The sequence below is a fragment of the Leucoraja erinacea genome, chromosome 33 (genome assembly GCF_028641065.1).
Source record: "Leucoraja erinacea ecotype New England chromosome 33, Leri_hhj_1, whole genome shotgun sequence".
NCBI lineage: Eukaryota > Metazoa > Chordata > Chondrichthyes > Rajiformes > Rajidae > Leucoraja > Leucoraja erinaceus.
Window position 1 is genome coordinate 19976632 of NC_073409.1, and position 21892 is coordinate 19998523.

General features: G+C 42.2%; 1 long non-coding RNA gene across 1 annotated transcript in view; it reads right to left on the reverse strand.

Moving 5' to 3' along the window:
- The window catches only part of LOC129712784 (uncharacterized), a 101358-nt gene that overhangs the window by 47942 nt on the left and 31524 nt on the right, over window positions 1-21892 (reverse strand). Inside the window, exons 2-3 of the long non-coding RNA XR_008726131.1 lie at window positions 18474-18549; window positions 14627-14905 (exon numbers count right to left, since the gene is read on the reverse strand). This is a non-coding gene — a long non-coding RNA (uncharacterized LOC129712784). The remainder of the gene's footprint in view (window positions 1-14626; window positions 14906-18473; window positions 18550-21892) is intronic.

The following is a 21892-nucleotide window of genomic DNA, read 5'->3' on the forward strand; positions in this document are numbered from 1 at the left end:
GTGTATATATTTTTGATGTCAACCTGCGTCTGCAGGTCCTGCCTACATATTCTTCCCCTTATCATCGATTAAGGTTTTGCTGGAGAACAGATATCTGCAGACATTTAGTGTTTAAGAAGGAACTGCAGATGCTGGAAAATCAAAGGTACACAAAAATGCTGGAGAAACTCAGCGGGTGCAGCAGCATCTATGGAGCGAAGGAAATAGGCAACGTTTCGGGCCGAAACGTTGCCTATTTCCTTCGCTCCATAGATGCTGCTGCACCCGCTGAGTTTCTCCAGCATTTTTGTGTATCTGCAGACATTTAGTTCTGATCTGTTGTGAGACTCTAGCAAGCAAATAACCTTGTGCATGAACATTGGATATCTGAATGAAATAACAAGGATGCAGCCCAGTCTAACAAGGAATAACTAGAATAACTGAAATTTCTTTTTCTTAATTGAATACGTTGTCCTTTCAAATTATTTCTAGAAATACATATCCAATGTTATGCATTTACTTTCAACTTCTGTAACATTAAAAAGTTGGCAGCTCATTCCATTCCAATTTTTGCCACTCCAAGTCTACTGAAATGAGACTTAAGATTCATCAACTTCACATAATCATACAAAGAGAAAATCGACTGTGATGTTTGATGGGGGAATTGTTGGATTCATTTTCGTACAGAGCACACGTCTAACCAGTCACTCAATCTCCCCAATACTTTGTTCCTGTCAGAGGAAGGTGATAGTTCGAGTCCTACACAACTGACAGCCTCTAATTGGATACAGAGCCTGCATTAATAACCATATAACCATATAACCATATAACCATATAACAATTACAGCACGGAAACAGGCCATCTCGGCCCTACAAGTCCGTGCCGAACAACTTTTTTTTCCCTTAGTCCCCACCTGCCTGCAATAATATAATATCTAAGATAGATAGACAAAAATGCTGGAGAAACTCAGCTGATGAAGCAGCATCTATGGAGCAAAGGTAGGTGACGTTTCGGGTCGAGACCCTTCTTCAGACTGATGTGAGGGTGAGGGGGGGGGTGGCAGGAAGAAGAAAGGAAGAGGCGGAGACAGTGAGCTGTGGGAGAGCTGGGAAGGGGAGAGGAAGGAGGGAGAAAGCAAGGACTACCTGAAATTGAAGAAGTCAGTGTTCATCCTGCTGGGGTGTAAACTACCCAAACGAACTATGAGGTGCTGTTCCTCCAATTTATGGTGGGCCTCACTCTGGCCAGGGTGGGAAGAAGTGCAGTCCAGATCGCCATGAGAGTCAGCGGGTTTGTAGTAGATGTCGGTCAGTAGTCGGTTACCTGCGATGGAGATAGTGAGGTCTAGAAACGGTCGGGAGATGTCGGAAATGGTGCAGGTGAATGTGAGTGCCGGATGGAAGTTAGTGGTGAAATGGATGAAGTCAGTGAGTTATGCATGGGTGCAGGAGGTGGCACCAATGCAGTCGTCAATGTAGCGGAGGTAGAGTTCGGGGATAGGACCACAGTACTCCTCGAACAAGGATTGTCCGACGTACCCTACAAAGAGGCAGGCATAGCTGGGGCCCATGCACGTGCCCATTGCTAAGCCTTGGATTTGGAGGAAATGGGAGGAGTCAAAGGAAATGTTGTTGAGGGTAAGGACTAGGCGGAGGAAAGTATTAGTAGACGAGGATTGGTTGATTCTGCGGTCGAGGAAGAAACGGAGGGCTTTAAGACCCTCCTGGCGGGTTATGGAGGTATAGAGTGACTGGACATCTACGGTGAAGATGAGGGAGTGGGGGCCTGGAAAACGGAAGTCATGGAGGAGATGAAGAGTGTGTGAGGTGTCATTGACATAGATAGGGAGGGATTGACCGGGGGGGGGGGGGGGGGGGGGGGGGGGGGGGGGGGGTAGGATGGAGTCGAGGTATGTGGAAATGTTCGGTGGGACAAGAACAAGCAGAAACAATGGGCCTGCAATAATAATATCTACTGTGTAAGAAAGAACTGCAGATGCTGGAAAAATCGAAGGTAGACAAAAATGCTGGAGAAACTCAGCGGGTGAGGCAGCATCTATGGAGCGAAGGAATAGATGACGTTTCGGGTCGAGACCCTTCAGACTGATAATAATATTCATCACTTGAATGATAACTGAATTTCACACACATTTTTCTCTAAACTATAGTTTTTTTACAAAAATAATTTTAGTCATACAGATTTGTAAGAAAAATTCCACTTCAATAACTAGTTCCCACTAATGTTATGCATCTTCCAGCATAATCATAAAGTTAGTATCACTAGAATCATAGGGTCATACAACATGGAAACAGGCTCGTCGGTCTAACTTGCCCACACCAACCAACATGCCCCATCTGCACTGGTCCCACCTGCCTGCGTTTGGCCCATATCCCTCTAAACCTATCCTATTCATATACCTGTCTAAATGTTTCTTAAATGTTGCGATAGGACCTGCTTAAACGTTGTGATAGGACTTGCTTAAACTTTGCAATAGTACCTGCATCTAGGAAATCATTCTGCAGGGAATAGTTGCCTTCAAATAATATGCAGCTGTGAAGACTCACAATCCAGGCTGCAAGAATGTATTAGGAATAGCCTCAAACACCCTTTCCAAAGACTCTCTAATCTCATGTCATTGCATTACTGGCCTCCCTTCCTACCCTGTCAGAAAGTCTCATCCATGAGTTTGCTTTCTCCAGATTCCATTCTTATCTGACCAATTCTTCACACTCCATAACATTCAGCTCACCTTGAACTCCACTGCCTGTAGCCTGTCCTACTCACACATAGTCCCAACTTGTCAGATTTATGAAATTAAAATTCTCATCCTTCTGTTTAACATCTTTCACTATTTTGCTGATGGACCAAAAACAGCTACACCCCCACCCTCACCTCTACCCTCCCATCAAATAATTTTGACTTTAGACCATGCACTGTGTCTCTTTATGCCTTCAGGTATCCAGTCCTGGAAACCTCTCTCTCGGTACCACCCCCATCTCCCTTTACTAAAGGATGAAGAAGAGTCTTACCCTGAAACATCACATATTCCTTTTCTCCAGAGATGCTACCTGACATGCTGAGTTACTCCAGCATTTAGTGTGTATCTTCCTTTGCTAAACCTTTTGGCTGAGCTTCCTAAGATGGCTCAGTAGACATCTCCCCGTCACCCTCATCTCTCTCTGCGGGCAACGGGCCTACCTGGCATGGTAATGACAGGCTGCACCTCCGTGAGGGTTTAAACCCCTTTTAATTACACAATGACCCTGGTATGAATGGATTCTGGCTGGGGACAGTGGCCAGAGACAAGCCGTTGCAACTAGAGCACCTGGCTTCACTCTACACTTTCTGGGTAATGTGCAGGAACGCCGTAATGAATCTCAGACGTCTTAGGAAAGTGGGTGAGCTGCGAATGAACGCGGGGAGATTCTTCCATCAGTTTTTTTTAATTAAAAAGATAAACAAAATACTGTAAATTTATAAAACAGAATTTGAAATTTGGGCCATTTCAACTGTTCCCAACATTTGGAAAAAAATCTGTGTTATTTTCAGGTAAATCATGAGTAACTTTAAATTTCTAATATCCCATGAAGTTCGCTTTTTGAACTGGCCGGGATGTTTTTTAATGCTCAATTGCCCAAATTATAGGGCGAGGTTGGACAGGGCGGGACATTATTCCGTGGAGCTCAGGTGCGTTGATCTGAAAGAGGTGTGTAAAATCATGGGAGGGATAGACAGGGTGAATGCACACTTTTTTTCTTAGGGTCAGGGAATCAAGACATGGGTTTAAGGTGAGAGGGGAAATATAGAAACCCAAGGGTCAACATTTTCACACAGAGTGGTGTATATGGAACAGGCTGCCAGAGTTGGTAGTTGAGGCAAGTATAATATCAATATTTAAAAGACATTTGGACAGGTACATAGATAGAAAAGGTGTAGAGGGAGATAGAAGGAAAAGTGGATGATGGAATCTTGAGCAAAACACAAAATTGCCAGAGGAACTCAGCAAGTCAGAAAATGACGTTTTGGGTCAGGATCTTTCTTCAGACTGATAGTAATCTTTCTCTCCCCAGACACAAAATGCTGGAGTAACTCAGTGGGTCAGGCAGCATCTACGGTGATGAGGAATAGATGATGTTTCAGGTTGAGAACCCTCTTTAGACCGAGACAATTTGCTCTCCTATACGACAACAATAACTGGACTTCAGAAATGTTTTAATGGTCAACGGAATGTCCAGTAATCACGAAAGGTGCGACATAAATGCAAGACATCTTTAACCAGATAACAACCTACCAACAATTGTGGGGGCTGAGGAGATCATCGGACTGGGCTGTGAGATGCTCCAAGAGTAGATGATTTGTCGGGGATGAGTGTCTGGACAAATCGGAGAATGTGAAGGAGCAGCCACCATCTGTAAATTACTGACTGGCAGAAGAGAGCACCTTCTTCAGAGGAAGAAAACATTGGAATAGGGAAGACAGTCTGAGAGGAAATGGCAGACACCATCAGGAAATACCGTAGCAATGTAAAAAGGCCAGAAAACACTCACAATCCCACGGAAAATAATACAGCACCACAATCTTGGCGCATTATTAATCCAAGTGCATAAATGCAGCTGCAGCACTGACTAGGTGAGCATTAATCTGTTGCTATGCAACCAGCTATAAAGGAAATCCAGTCCGGCATTGAAGGAGTTAACTATGCAGATCAACGCTCAGTGACGGCCTTGTTAGCCATCTTGATTTTTGTTAAATCACTCCTGCAGTGTTACAAACAGTAAGCCTTGGCATTGCACGGTGCCGAGCCCTGGATGTCCATCTCCGACTCACTCTTCCCTTTGCCTCAAAAATGTGCGGTGCCCTAAATCATTCAGCAAAAGATACACTGAAACGGTGAAATATTTCAGGATATTTAAATAATAAAGTGATTAAAATGACAGAAATATTCCAAACACCCCCCATTTCCGATATAGACCCACCATCCCCCTCATCACACTGTAAGTAGAGCGATGGTATAAATGGCCAATTGTAAAATAGGGATTCAAATTTGATTATTTATTTTTTTACAAATTTTCTCAAAACATGACTCTGGCACGAAATAAGAAAAAAAACTAATTCGGATTATATTATGCTAGATAGAATTTTAAAAGCATTTTTTTTAATTCTAATATTTGCAACATGAAATGTTTCTGTGTTACAAACAGAGGAGGGATATTTTGAAAGTAGTGTAAAAAAAGACAACATGAAGTGCATAAAAAATGGGAGATATTTACGGTAGAAATATTCTCAATATCAAATGACACCGTGAATTAATTTCTGTAGAGTGATTATTCAAATCAGTGACTGTGAATTAATTAGCATAGGGATATTGTTCTGTTTTATTGGCAGGTGAACAGGGCCGTTTGCTATTTCTTAATTTTATCTTAATTTTTAATATCTTAATTTTTTTAAATTGTTTAACCATTATTTTTTGTTCCTTAGAATTGCTTCCACGTTTGATGCTCGTTTTTAAAATTTGTGAATCTTGGAGTAAATATGATTGAGCTCACCTGAAGGTATCAGTCTTTTAATTGTGGTATAGCAAAGACAAATACTAACGCAACACGAGACAGAATTGAAACCAATGCATCAAGTTCCAAATTAACACAACATTGCACTCATTCGATTTAATGTAAAATTCCTAATGGACTTGCAAGTCCAAAATAAGGAATTTTCAGTCAGCTTCAAGGTAATATATTTCACAAATATCCTAAAATTCTCCAGCATCAAAACTATTGATTAGTTCTGTCTGTAATTATACATAAAACCAACAACGTGTGATGTGCAGCCTTTTTTATACCAAAGCATTATTTCTCATTGTTTTATATACAACATGCACACTGTCACGGTTTGCTTTGAATGAGGGATTCTGTTATATTTTTGTGGAAAGCCCAATCTGTAGAAAATTTGATTACGATATACACATCTAGGCCAGACTGGTTATGCATTTTAATTGCAATTTAATCTCAATTTTCAACCCATCCAGTAACGCTCAGAATATCAGATGGTACAAACAGCTTCAATCAAAGCAGATCTCTGAAAAAAACACAGAACAATATGCTCTCTTCCTTGCCATTTTTTTTGTGCAATGATTCTTTGAGAGACAGTGAAATATACAAAACGTTAGACATTAGAAATAAATAGATGTCACGAAGCTGGGCTGCTTCACACCATTCCCCTTCCCTCCTGAAAATTATTTCTGGAATCACAAATACAAAGATTACCTCGTTAACCTATTTTTTTTTTAAACGTACAAGGCATTTTGAAAATTTCTCTCAAAAAATTCCTCAACAGATGTTATACAAATGAACCTGAAGGCTTTGTGTTTTGTGTTTTGAATGTATCTTCAGAATGCTTCCTTTCGCTTGCTATATTTATACGTTCTCATCATTCTGTCACAGAGTGAGGAACATCAGACATGTTACAAAGGAAAGCGGTGAATTTACCCCAGTCACATGGCACCATCTCAATGTGGTCGAGATGTGTTGAACATTCGCTGATTGAAAATGAAGTACTTAAAAAAAAATGTACACCTTAGTTAAATGTTAATTGCAAAGCCCGTAACTGAGGGAATTCAACAAAAGACTCGGGCACACAATGTGCCTTAACCAGTGGTCAACCCACCATTACAAAGAAACTGCTTTGGCTATGAAAGTCAAGGAAGTACAATGCAATGACCAAGTATCTGTTACAAACAGATCATCATCTTCACCATAGATAGACACAAAATGCTGGAGTAACTCAGCGGGACAGGCAGCATCTCAGGAGAGAAGGAATGGGTGACGTTTTGGGTCGAGACCCTTCTTCAGACCCTTCATCATCTTAATCATCCCTGTTTGCGCTGGGAACCCTTGATGTCAGGACTAACGTTCATTGCCCTAGCTATTTCTTTGTTTAATTTGGCCATTGCAACAGAAATTAATTCCTTTCAAAATATGAATAATTTCTCCTGATTTCTGCAGGTAACTGATGGGAGTGGATCAGTGAATCAGGGGGTTACGGCCACACCTGGTTTCTATGCCATTTCTAAACTATACGGCTGCCAAATAGTGCCTTATCCATTTGAATGTTGCTCAGATGTGGATACTTATCCTGCAGAATTATCACATCCGGGGAGATTCGTACACATAATGGACAAACGGAAATACAGGGGAGGTAATTTGTTGGTAAAATATTCCACATATTTTTAAACCGGGAGATAAATGTTTTAGCCCTCACAGTTTCAGTTAACTAGCTTTAAATGCAGAAACAAGAGGCAGACAGGGAGATATTTTACCGTAGCAAAATATCTTTAGGTTTATTTTTCCACACACCTGCTGAAGCAGTTTTTTTTTTAAAATCTAATGTATGGGATTATGGTGGGGGGGGGGGGTGTTAAGGAAAACCCTGCCACATTTGCACAATAGTTAGAACAGACTGTGATGAGCAGAGTCAGCAGAATCGTCATCTGCCTGGGAACCAACACTAAGAACAGGCAATTAAGAAGAATTATTCCTAATGATTACAGGGATTCGGAAGGGATTCGTTTTCACAGCCCTGGTACCCAAACTACAGGAAGCACAAACTCAGGCCTTAAACAACAAAAAAATGCAAACCTATATTTCTTCATCTCTGGGCCTCTCATTACATTCGAGGGACATGTATAGTGGATTTAGGTGGGCAAAAAAGGATTTAAAAATATATATATTTATTTCCAAAAAGGCATTGAATTGCAACACCAATACTGTCTTAAAACAAACCACATTTATTTACTTCATTTTGCAAATATCCTTCTCATTTTAATCTGGAGTAAAATGGAGTTTGAGGAATATGTTTAATCTTTACTTTAGATTCTTTACTTCAAAGATATTTTAAACCATGCTTCATTGTACAATATTTCTGTCTTATACCACCACTAACATTTATTTTGTTTAAAGTACCAAATGTAGACAATAAAAAGGAAATGATAGGTAGTTAAAAATGGTTAGATTTTTTTTTTTAATTCACATTTTGAAAATTTAATTTGAAAATTATTTCAGATTTGAAAAAAAATCATATTTATCAAGTAATGGGTGACAAAGAGGCTGCTGTTATTTTAATTGTTTGTGCACAATCTGTTCTCCAGCGGCTTCAAGCTCTCCCTCCATGTAATTATGTTAATGTACAGCAGCTTGTCAGGATTGTGTTCATTAGAAGCAGTTGTTTCATTGCTTATATTTCTCCCTCTCTCTCTCTCTCTTTCTTTCTTTCTCTGATAATCTCCGTGTGATCAAGGTCGATGTTTACAACCTTGGAACATGGATCATCGCTCCGTCATCCCTGTTTGCGCTGGGAACTCTTGCAGTCAGGAATGACGTTCATTAGCTTTTTTCCATTTCTTTGTTTAATTTGTCCATCGCACCAGAAATAAATTCCTTTTAAAATATGAATCGATTTCTGCTGATTTGTAACAAAGACAATTATTTACCAGGATTCCATTACAACATAAGATTCTCCAAGTTTTTATTGAGAAGCCATGGGATGGACTCAAGAAACTCCAGAGAATTCATACTCAATAAATCTGCCCCTTGCTACCAACAAATGGGGACAGCATTTTGTTCGTGACAGTCAAAGTAAAACATTTGCAAATGTCTGTAGGAAGCATCTTATTCAGACAATCTTTTTGACAGCATTACTTACTCCCTCCGTGCAAACAGCTGGCATTTAAACTGAAACACATGCCAATAGACTAGTGTCGAATGTAAGACAAGGTGGGGCTGTGGGAAATGGAATGCGTTCCAACATTCACTTTTATTCATGTTCAGGAGCCATTTTAATAAGCATGACATTGAACAGTGCTCAAAAAATCAATTAATTTATGGAGAGATTGATTGATATTTGACTCAGGTAGTGATCTAATTTTTTGAGACTATAATTTCTATCTATAACGTTCCACTGTAACTCACATAAGCAAATTCAGCTACTGAATATAATCCACTTCCCACTGACCATTAATTGGTGTAAATCATTATAATGTTAAATATATATATGATTATTTCTTCTAAATGGAACTATAGCTGCTATGCCAGAAAATAATCCCATCAAATTTAGTTCTGAACTCCATTGTTTGCGAATAACTGTGCTATTATCTAAGCCTCAACGTGGGCAGTTTCTATGGTTTATGACACTGGTTTTTGCTACAGGGAAGCAGAGCAGACCATACCAAAACCAAAGTGGGCAAATTTGCTTATGATTATCAAACAAATCAAAATAAACGATAATGAATAGCCAAATTGTTTTATGAAGTTATCAGTGCTGTGAAATATTCCCCTTTGTGAATTAGTGGAGGATTTGCAGCCGCATCTACTCATTAATCTCTGGTGCATTTTGCTAACCTCCAGTGAAAAGACTATGGTTGCATTGTTACATCTGTGGAGCAATATATCTATAGTAAAACAAATGCAACTCGAGACAGATGTAGGCCGGAGAATATTACATTTGTGGGTGATGATGTCTGTAAAGCATGAATATGATTGCTGCATCTGCCTAGATTTGAACGATATTTAAATGGAAAATATTTGCACTGAAGAAATGCACAGAAATGCTCAGATTCATTGGAAATTAATGCTCATTTATGGTTGTGTAAAATAACAAGTCAATCCCAATTGTTCTTGCAAGGTAGGTCCAAGCAAGCAGCAGATTATAAAAGCAGGCTGGTTAACATTAGTACTGTATTGTGTGGACAGGCAGGAAAAGCTCCTCCCTTTTCTGAATACTCTCTGCACTAGTGTAGCTCAGTCACAAAGGGGAAAGACCATCCCTGAAACCCTCAAAACCATTGGCTAGATTTGGGAAGGGATAAACTCAGAAAATCATTCTATAAAAAACAGAAAATCTTTCCAGTTGATATCTATCCCAGAATCATTTGAATTCAATAGCCATTTTCTTTCACAAAGAAATTGTCTCTCTTAAGTGTCAACATCTTGTTTAATTTTTAAAATTCTGTCATTTTTTTCAACAATGTTTTTAATTATGATATTTTTCATAGCATTGCACCGTTTTAGTTTCAAGATGGGGCATGGAAACAGACCCTTCAACCCACCGAGACCACTCCGACCATCGATCACCGTACACACTAGTTCCATGTGAGCTCACTTGCTCATCCACTCCTTACAAAGTCTGGACAATTTACAGAGGCCAATTAACCTACAAACATGAACGTCTTTGGGATGTGGGAGATTTTAATCAGAACACCCTGGAGGTAACGCATGCAGTCAGAAGGAGAATGTGGAAGCTCGGCATGGAGAGGACAGTGGTCAGGATCAAACCCGGGTCTGTGGCACTTTGAGGCAGCAGCTTGATCAGCAGCGCTGCTGTGAGTTGGGGCCAATATATTGTCAAGTTGTCCTGGAGAGCTTCAAATCTTCACCACACAAGACCCCAGCAAATTATGCATCAGAAACGACTCGTCATGGAGTCATAGAGTCTTACAGTGTGGAAACAGGACCTTCGGCCAACACCTTCAAATATGTCCCATCCACACTAGTCCAACTTGCCTGTGTTTGGTTCATATCCCTCTAAACCTGTCCCCATCCATGTGCATGTCTAAATGTTTTTTAAACTTCGTGACAGTACCTGCCTCAACTACACCCTCTGGCAGCTCGTTCCATACACCCACCACCCTTTGTTTGAAAAGGTTATCCCTTAGGCTCCTATTAAACCTTTCCGCCCCCCCCCCCCCCCCCATGGATCTGGCTTGATCCTGACATTAACATTGTGCTCTGGCTAGATTGAGGCGTCAGGCATTGATTTTGAACTTCCAGTCAAGTTTGTTTCCTCCAGATTATAAATTCTTCTGCATTGAAGGTGGTGTCTTAATCGGACTGTAGTTCCAGTGCAAACTCTTCATCCTATGGGTGTTGTACCTTCGGGAGCTTTGGCTACTAGTACCGCTGATCATCTATTTTTCACGCTGCATCTAATTCTGCGCTCACTCAACACCCACATTATGTACGGCCCACATCCACCGAGGGAATTACAATAACAGAATTTGATTACAAGCTGGTACTGTTTGCATGCAGAGTTAATGGAGAAAGAGCATTCGAGATGGCTTGTATGGATTGTTCCCTGCATGAACCAAACCTCTCCAATGAGATGGGAATTAAGAGCAAAGGGAAAACCCAGTGGATTTGCCAAGCTCCAGTAACACCCAATATGCTTTGAAGCATTAGCAAGTTGTCAAAATCTGCTTTGTATCTTTATAATTTAAAGGCCCTCTTTGATTTTTTAAAAGATCCATTAATTAATGGCTAACCATTTGTTTTATCAACATTAGCATCAGCGATATTTAAGGAAGTATTTTAAGCATGTCCCGCTTGCAACAGAATGCCATGATGCAAAGACACATACACTGTTGCTATGACAGGTTGCTAGGAGTCTTGTGGCCCTTTAAATTTTAATCTGCAATTTGAGAGGGAGAAGGTTAAATCAGAAGTGTCAGTGTTGCAGTTGAACAAAGGGGACTATGAAGGCATGAGAGAGGAGCTGGCCAAGGTCGACTGGAAAAGGATCCCAGCAGGAATGGCGGTGGGACAGCAATGGCAGGAATTTCTGGGCATAATCTAGAAGATGCAGGATCCAAAGTAGAATAAATATTCTAAGGGGAGTAAGTGGCGACTGTGGCTGACAAGGGAATGTAGGGATGGAATAAAACCAAAATAAAAGGTGTATAACATAGCAAAGAGTAGCAGGAAGCTAGAGGATTGGGAACTTTTCAAAGGACATCAGAAGGGAACAAAAATGGCAATACGGGATGAAAAGATGAAGTACGAGGGTAAGCTGGCCAAGAATATAAAGAAGGATAGAAAAAGATTTTTTAGGTATGTTATGAGAAAAAGATTCGTAAAAACAAATGTGGGCCCCTTGAAAGCAGAAACAGGTGACATTATAATGGGGAACAAGGAAATTGCAGAAGAGTTGAACAGGTACTTTGGTTCTGTCTTCACTAAGGAAGACACAAACAATCTCCCAGATATACTGGAGGACAGAGGAACTAGGGAGACAGAGGAACTGAAAGACATTTGCATTAGTCGAGAAATAGTATTGGGTAGACTGATGGGACTGAAGGCTGATAAATCCCCAGGGCCTGATGGTCTGCATCCCAGGGTACTCAAGGAGGTGGCTCTAGAAATCGTGGACGCATTGGTGATCATTTTCCAATGTTCTATAGATTCAGGATCAGTTCCCGTGGATTGGAGGGTAGCTAATGTTATCCCACTTTTCAAGAAAGGAGCGAGAGAGAAAACGGGGAATTATAGACCAGTTAGCCCGACACCAGTGACGGGGAAGAAGTAATAACGGCGCATTTGGATAGCAGTAAAAGGATTGGTCCGTCAGCATGGATTTATGAAGGGGAAATCCTGCTTGATTAATCTTCTGGAATTTTTTGAGGATGTGACAAGCGAAATGGATGAAGGAGAGCCAGCGGATATAGTGCATCTGGACTTTCAGAAAGCCTTTGATAAGGTCCCACACAGAAGATTAATTAGCAAAATTAGAGCACATGGTATTGGGCTTAGGGTATTGACATGGATAGAGAATTGGTTGGCAGACAGGAAACAGAGAGTCGGAATAAACGGGTACCTGTCAGAATAGCAGGCAGTGGCAAGCGGAGTGCCACAAGGCTCGGTGCTGGGGACGCAACTATTTACTATATATAGTAATAATTTAGATGATGGGATTAAAAGTAACACTAGCAAATTTGCAGGTGACACAAAGCTGCGTGGCATTGTGAACTGGGAAGAGGGTGCTAGGAGGTTGCAGGGTCACTTGGATAGGTTGAATGAGTGGGCAGATGCATGGCAGATGCAGTATAATGTAGTTAAATGTGATATTATTCACTTTGGCGGCAAGAACAAGGAGGCAGATTATTATCTCAATGGTGTCAGATTAGGAAAAAGGCAAGTGCAACGAGACCTGGCTGTCCTTGTACACCAGTCACTGAAAGTAAACATGCAGGTACAGCAGGCAGTGAAGAAAGCTAATGGTATGTTGGCCTTCATAATGAGAGGAGTAAAGAGGTCCTTCTACAGTTGTACAGGGCCCTGTTGAGACCAGATCTGGAGTATTGTGTGCAGTTTTGGTCTCCTAATTTGAGGAAGGACTTCCTTGCTATTGAGGCAGTGCAGCGTAGGTTCATGAGGTTAATCCACGGGATGGCGGGACTGTCATATGAGGAAAGATTGGAAAGACTGGGCTTGTATTCACTGGAATTTAGAAAGATGAGAGAGGATCTCATAGAAATATAAAATTATAAAAGGACTGCACAAGCTAGATGCAGGAAAAATGTTCCCAATGTTGGGTGAGTCCAGAACCAGGGGCCACAGTCTAAGAATAAAGGGGAGGCTATTTTAAACTGAGATGAAAAAAAAACTTTTTCACCCAGAGAGTTGTGAATTTGTGGAATTCTCTGCCACAGAGGTATATTCACTGGATGAATTTAAAAATGAGTTAGTTAGAGCTCTTGGGGCTAGCGGAATGAAGGGGCATGAGAAGGCAGGCACGGGTTACTGAGTGTGGATAATCAGCCATGATCACAATGAATGGGCCAAATGGCCTCCTTCTGCACCTATTTTCTATGTTGCAATGTCAGTGCAGCAAAGGGTCCTTCTGTGTTGAACATGCAATAGCTCTGCACTAAGGATCAGCACTTAAAGAGTTAAGAGTGACAGCAAATTGCATGATCATATTAATTGGGTTGAATACATGATGTGGAATGATTAAATTGTTGCAAATGTTAATAAATGCAGCAATTTCAGCTGAGATGTTTTCTTGCAAGAAACAGCTTCAAAAATTAAGGAGGTGGGATGTCCAGGAATAGGTTGGAAGGAGAGGAGTCTGCCTTGCATTCTTGGTCCTGATCTCCTTCCTCTTGGCCCCATACAAAAAAATGAGGCAAGGTCAGCATTGCGAGCGATGGCACTGATGGCCCTTGGATCCACTCACTCTCTGGGTCTGTGGTCAGAGAGGTATCATTTAAGCAAGACCCCAGCAAAAGGCCGATTTGTGAAGACTACCAGCATTGTTAGAAATTCAACAATCAGAAAGAAGCAATGAAAATAAGAGAAAATACACACACTGACGTAAAGATAACCAGATGCAGATATAAAAAATACATTTATTCCTGTAAAATTTCTTCCGAATTAAACCGATCGAATGTTCTTTATTACTTATTCGTCTTGTGTTTTTTTTATTTAAAGTCATTCGTTAAAAATAGATTTGCCCGGTTTAATTCAGAAAAGTGATATACAGTCTCGTTAAAAACTATTTACACAACGTCAATTATTTGGTAAATTCGCCAAATATTTTACTCTCTGCGTTTTACTGAATAAGATGCAGGTTGTTCCATTCATCACCAATCTATAAAAAGGATGGAAGGACTGATCAAAGAAATCTGAAATAATGTTAATTCAATTAAAATCAAGGGCAGATTATCTGCTTGAAAGAATACGAGAGACAGGATTGGGTCACTCGAGTTACATTTATTGCTCGGTGCTTAGGTAATTAGTGTAATGAGCAAAGTAGAGGTGGGGGGGGGGTTGTGGAGGTGTCATTGGAGGGCGCGATTGTGGAATTGAGAATTGCATTACTTACCTTATGCCACACTGTGTGGCAATGCGTCCACGATAGGAACTGCAGCCCCACCCCTCAAGATGGCTGCAAGCTCCATCTCTCTCTCTCTCTCTCACACAAAATGGCTGCCAGCTGGCCATTCAGGCCATCCTCGTTTGCCTTCCAGCCTGTTGCCCCTCCTGGCTCACGGCGACAGCTTCACGTCTCCAGAAGCGCTGTATCATCGGGAAAGCTAAAGAAATCGCAGTCTTCAGGTGGGATTTGAAGGCGTATTGTGTTTTGTTCTTATCGAAGTATGTGCTAGAAAATAGGAACAATGATCCCGTTATTCTTTCAGGCATTATTCAGGTCCCAACTCCGCTAAACTACTCTCCTGGGATTGCACTGAAACGTGGCTCTCTGGAGACGAGAGGATGACAAACGCGAGGAACAAAAGGGGGTTGGATGCTACTTTTGTTTTATCATTTCTCATGTAATTTTTGTTTCACAGAGAATAATAGAGTCTGGTTCAAAAACTCCGGAGCATGGAGTGCAAATTTAGATTGTTTTTGGATAGAGAGAGTTGTTGATGACTGCGGTCTTGGTGTTAAAAATCTATGACCTTGCTTCAGTCTTTAAGCTCGATGCAGATGTATTTAACCATTTTGGGTGACAACACCAACAAATAGTCATTGATTCAAACAGCATGGAAACTGGTTTGGCCCAACTTGCATCCGCCGACCAAGATGCCGCATCTATACCAACCCCACCTATCCGCGTTTGGCCCAAATCCCTCTAAACCTTTCCCATTCATGTGGCTGTCCAAATGCCGTTTAAATCAACACAATTAGATGAATGAATGAAACCTTATTGTCACATGTACCCAGGTACAGTGAAGTGCTTTGTTTTGCATACAGCCTAGGCAGTACACCAGTACACAAAGTTACAAAGTACCAAACAGTCCTATCTACTGCCAAATGCGAAAATATGTGGCAGCATCCCCCCCTCCCCCCCCTCCCCTCTCCCCCTGTTCTCAGTGCCCCCCCTCACCGGGTCCCTCATCATTCTCGGCGCCCCTTATATACCACCTTTCTCACTCAGGACAGCCAATTACAACATAAAAGTTTAGTCACTGTCTCAATGCGGGAAATGCACCAGGAATTGCTTGTGGCATTGTTGGAGAGGCAACCATCTTCAACTCCTTTATGACCGATTTCTCTCCACCATGGATCAGATTGGGGTGATCTCTGATTATTACATGTTAATGGTTTCCATCTGCATCTCTTTAGAAAGAGAAGCAGTAAAATCTGTGGAGGACTCAGGTCTAGTTTAGTTCAGAGTTGCAGCATGGAAACAGGTCCTTCAGCCCATTGAGTCCTTGCCGATCAATGATCACCCATACAGTCATTCAATCCTACACACCGGGGACAATGAACCTACAAACCTGCAAGTCTTTGGGATGTGGGAGAAAACCGGAACGCCCAGAGGAAACCCACGTGGTCACAGGGTGAACGTACAAACTTTGTACAGTCAGCACCCGAGGTCAGGATCGAACCCAGGTCTCTACCACTGTAAGGCAGCAGCTCTACCACTGCACCACCATGCCAGCCTTAATGTATGGGATAAATGGGGGGAACTTTCATGCAACAAGAGAGCCAGGAAAGGAACATGTCCGATGAAGGGTGTGCCGGAAGGAACGGCAGATGCTGGTTTAAACTGAAGATAGGTCTGAAGAAGGGTCTCGACCTGAAACATCACCCATTCCTTCTCTGTAGAGATGCTACCTGTCCCACTGAGTTACCACAGCCTTTTGTGTCTATCCTATGTCCAATGAAGGAGTCTGTGATCAACTATCTCTGACATTCAATGGCAATGTGATTGCCGTATCCCACAGCCATCAATATACCGTGTGTCACTGTTGAACAAACGCACAATCGATCACATTAAATCTGCCACTACTAGCCTAGATCAGAGACTTGCCGCCTGTGACAAATAATTCACCTCACCACATCTCAAAATCCTGACATTTGATTTTCCAAATTCAAGATGTATCAAACACAACATTAACATTTTCACATTACATGGATCGGAAAGATTTAGAGGGATATGGGCCAAACCTGGGCAGTTGGGGCTACCGCAGATGGGGGCATCTTGGTTGGCGAGGACAAGTGGGCTGAAGGGCCGTGTATTTCAGTGAGTGCAGCTCCACCAACATTCAAGTACCTTGGCACCATCCAGACTGAAGCTGTTCACATGATCAGTGTCAATCCTCCATCCTAAACATGTAGTTTGTAGCTGGTGTTTACACACAGTCCTCCTTAGTACCTTGAGCGGAAGCAGAGGTTTGCTTTTATTTACCAGCCTCAATGTTCGCACATTGTGTTGCGGCAATAGAGTTGCTGCCTCACAGCGCCGGAGACCCGGGTTTGATCCTGACTACGGTTGCTGTCTGTACGGAGTTTGGACGTTCTCCACGTGGCCCGCGTGGGCGTTCTCTGGGAGCTCCGGTTTCCTCCCACACTCCAAAGACACAGGTTTGTAGGTCAATTGGCTTCAGCAAAGATTGTAAATTGGCCCTGGTGTGCAGGATAGCATTAGTGCATGGGGATCGCTGGTCGGCACGGACTCAGTGGGCCAAAGGGCCTGTTTCCGCTCTGTCTCTAAACTAAACTAAACCAAAATTACAGGCTACACATGGTACCCCAATGATGTCTGTGAAATCAAAGCTGTCGAGATAAGTTTAAGCAGCAGCTAACACTAAACAGACTTGTTTAGCTACAGATCAAAACTGCCTCTATCTTTAGCACAGAACATCCAAGCAGATTAGTTGGGGGAGGGGGGGGGGGGAGGGGGGGGGGGGGGGGGGGGGGGGGGGGGGGGGGGGGAGGAAGGGAGGATGGGGGGAGGGGGGAGGGTGGAGGGGGAGGGGGGGGAGGGGGTTCATGGTGTTGCATTGCTGTAAATATAGTCCTTCAAAGTTAGCACTCAACTGAGACCCTATCTGCCCCCTGAGAATAATCCATGGCACTGTTTCAAGTAGGAGTAGTTTAGTTTAGGTTATTTATTGTCACATGCAGCGAGGTACAGTAAAAAGCTTTTGTTGCGTGCTAACCAGTCAGCGGAAAGACAATACATGATTGCAACCGAGACAGTGTGCAGATACATGATGAAGAAAACAATGGGAATAATCTTTCATGCAAGATAAAGCCAGTAAAGTCCGATCAAAGATAGTCCAAGGATCTGCAATGAGGTAGATAGTAGTTCAGTAGAGGATCTATTCTGAGCCCACAATTATCCTTAACCACTAAAAGCAAATTATCCATTTACTCTCACTGTTTCTATTTTGTTGTGCGTGAACTGGTTTTCGTTGTTCCTGCATCACATCAGTGCCTAAGCTTTTATTGGTTGCAAAGTACTTTTTGGATATCCAAAGTTACATGAAAAGGTGGTAGTTAAATGCAAGCCTTTCTTCCGCGGGATAACGCTCAAGTGTTGGATGAGCGGGAGATGAAGTTTGGCTGTAACAGATCCTTTGTTAAATCGATTGTACAGCGAAGCACTCACACACACAATGGACACATTGGGTAAAGTGCTGGAGGATGTTTGGATCCATGGCACACATTCGAAGGGATAAAATGGAAGATATTTAAAAAAATAAAAGACGGTATGTAATCATATTTTTCTAAAATAATTATCTTTGGTTCAGATCCACATAAGTAATTCTACTGTTTAGAAAAATTAGGCATTGTGCTCAGATATTAGTCTAGACAACAGCTGCACAATGCAGGGAAACAGCACTCAGTAGGGGGCTGGGTCTTATGAATAAGTCTAGGCATTTGATGAGAGCCTGTGTTGGCCATTTATTAATCGCAGCCTCCGAGTTTCTTACCCGATGCAAGGACGGACGATGTCGTTTGTGTCACCACTGCCTCCTCTCCAGTCTTTTCACGTTTGCTTCAGGAAATCTAAATCAGAGAAACACAAAAGCGACAATTGCCAAACCAACTGGTGAGATTCAAGCTCATGATGAAAACCAAAAATCAAATAGGAAGGGGAAAGTGTATTAAAACATATTAAGTTAAAACAAACATCCTCTACCCAAGATCAGGACTATTATAACTAACAGTGAGGTGCGTTTAATAGCGCTGACAGGCAAACAAAATGGAGGGGGCAAGTGTAGATATATTAGATGGACCTGCTTGGGATTCATACACCTGCACACTCAATTTGGAGAAAGACATTAGTACCAAGGCTGTGTACATGTTAATAAAACACACGAGGGATTTGGGACATGATTCGAAACATTAACACACATTTCCAGTTGATTCCTCAAATTGGAAAACTGGAGCATGGTGGTGCAGAGGTAGAGGTGCTGCCTTACAGCACCAGACGCACGGGTTCGATCCCGACTACGGGTGCAGTCCATACGTTTTTTGTTTGTACATTCTCCCTGTAACTGCATGGGGTTGTCTCCAGGTGCTCCGGTTTCCTCCCACACTCCAAAGATGTACGGATTTGTAGATTAATTGGCTTCGGTCAAATTTGTAAATTGTCCCTAGTGTGTTGGATGGTGCTAGTGTATGAAAGATCACTGGTTGTCACGGACTTGGTGGGCAGAAGGGCCTACTTCCATGCTGTATCTCTAAAGCCTAAAGATACAATCCATCCCAACATTGGGGCATTCCCGCATTGTATTCTGAGCATGTGATGACATCTTCAGCATACACAACTCCCATCAATTAAGACTGACCAAAATTTGTGATTAACTCACAGATTAATAAGGAACACGTTAAACTACAAATAATCAGATTTAGTTTGATGTACTCATTTTATGCATTAAAAGATTCTCGTATAATATGACACTTCATTGTTTGTCGTCCTCCATGAAGATCGAGACTTCTGTAAGTGGAGTTCGCAGAAGCTTCAACCTGTGTCGCCCTGATCTTGTGTCCATGTAAACGGACTCAGATAGCCCACTCCATGACGAAGGTGTGGGCTCTGGGAAGTCTAGGGGTGTGGCATGGTGGCGCAGCAGTAGAATTGCTGCCCTACAGTGCTTGCAGCGCCGGAGACCCGCGTTGGATCCTGACTACGGGTGCTATCTGTACGCAGTTTGTACGTTCTCCCCGTGACTGCATGGCCTTTATCCGAGACCTTAGGTTTCCTCCGACACTCCAAAGACGTACAGGTTTGGAGGTTAATCGGTTTGGTGTATGTGTACATTATCTCTTGTACGTGTGTAGGATAGTGTTATGATGTGCGGGGATCACCCCCCATGCCCTTCGATGGGCCATAGGGCCTGTTTCTGCCCAATTTATTTCTAAACTGAACCAAACTGTCCTGCCTCCACCATAGCACATGGACCGCTCCTTCGACACCGCTATGCTCATCTCTGACTAAAGCCTCGTCCCCCCTGCCCATATTACCTCTAAACTTCTGTCCCTTAATTCTGAAGTCATGTCTGAGACCTTCGGTTTCCTCCGACACTCCAAAGACGTACAGGTTTGGAGGTTAATCGGCTTGGTGTATGTGTACATTGTCAGCCTCGTACGTGTGTAGGATAGTGTTAATGTGCAGGGATCACTGGTCATAATACTCGATGGGCCGATGGGCCGGTTTCTGCCCATGATCGCCCAAACATGAACTGCCTTGTGCATGCGAGCCATATACTGCTTCTGTACAGTTTGCTAATCGAGATCAGCTTCAGACTGGCATATACTCTACTGGACTGTCTCGTAAGAAAATGTCACTGTGTGTTTGGCATATTCTCTACATGTTTGGCGGGGCGGGCGATTGAACCATCGTCAGTTCGCATATGTTACAAGCAAGACAACAGCAAATGCCTTTTAAGCCTGTTATACAGTTGCAATGGGCACCGCTCATAATACAAGTAGCGAGTTCCGGATTCCACCAATGACTTTCTGATAACATGGTGCCTCCTCATTTGTGGCCAGTAAACTGTTTCTTCCCCAGTTTCACCTTAAACGGAGATCCTCAGACTGGTACTCTACTGGACACTGGGTAAGAAAATGACCCTATGCATTTGCACTTCATAATTTTATGATTAAAATTACCATTGAACCATCGAAAGATCACCTACAGATGTACAAATGCCTCCAAAATAAAGTCCTAGCTTTTCTTGTGGGCTGCCTCTAACTAGTTCCAATCGTTCCATACTCTCTTCCCAGAGGGTTTCTGAGGCCATTGCTCCTCAGTTTATATATTAAATATTTTCCTCTCTCACCTTAAACCTATGGCCCTTGTGGCTAAGGGGTACACTGGGTAAAGACCCTATCAAGGCCCCTACATGATTTGAGTTGGATTTCAATTATGATCATATGAATGATAAGGTGCAGGCTCGATTACTGGGCCCAAGGGCCTAAAGTCCTAGCACCTAATTTCTTGTTTCTATGTTTAACAGGTTAGGATGCAAGTTAATGCATTGGTCTGCACCTTCACCAGCCCACATCTGCCACCATCTTCTTTTGCAACTCTATCTCTGACCATTTTGTCTTCAATATCATCAAAGACCCGCGGTCTAGGCATAAGCTCAGGGGCGACCGCGCCTTTGCGGTTGCAGCTCCTAGACTGTGGAACAACATCCCCCTTCCCATCAGAACTGCCCCCTCCATCGACTCCTTTAAGTCGAGACTAAAATCCCAAGCCTTTCTTGACGTCCTCTGAGCGAGGGCTATATGTATGTAGTTTGTTTGTTATACTATTCTTATACAAATGTAAAGGACTTTGGCCAACGAGAGTGTTTTTTAAATGTGCTATATACATAAATGTAACTTGACTTGACCATCCTGGCCACACACTCATTTCACCATTGCCATCGGGAAACAGGTACAGGAGAACGTTCAGATTCAGGATCAGCTTCTTCCCTACAGCCATCAGGCTATTAAACACGACATCAAGTAAGCGAAATACGATCAGCCATGATCACAATGAATGGCGGTGCTGGATCGAAGGGCCGAATGGCCTCCTCCTGCACCTATTTTCTATATTTCTATATTTCTATGTTTCTAAGCTCTGAACTACAACAGACATAATTATTGCACTATATTTGTTTATTTATTGAGTATGTGAGCATGTGTATATATACACACTGAACTTTTTCTCTTCTCCTGTTATGTATTATGTTTACATATTCTGCGGTGCTGCAGCAAGTAAGAATTCCATTGTCCAATCTGGGACATTTGACAATAAAACACTCTTGACTCTCTTGACTCTTGAGAAGGGCTTTCCAATTTGCAAAATTCCAAGTGTAGAAACGAGGAATTGCAGATCCTGGTTTGCAAAATATGA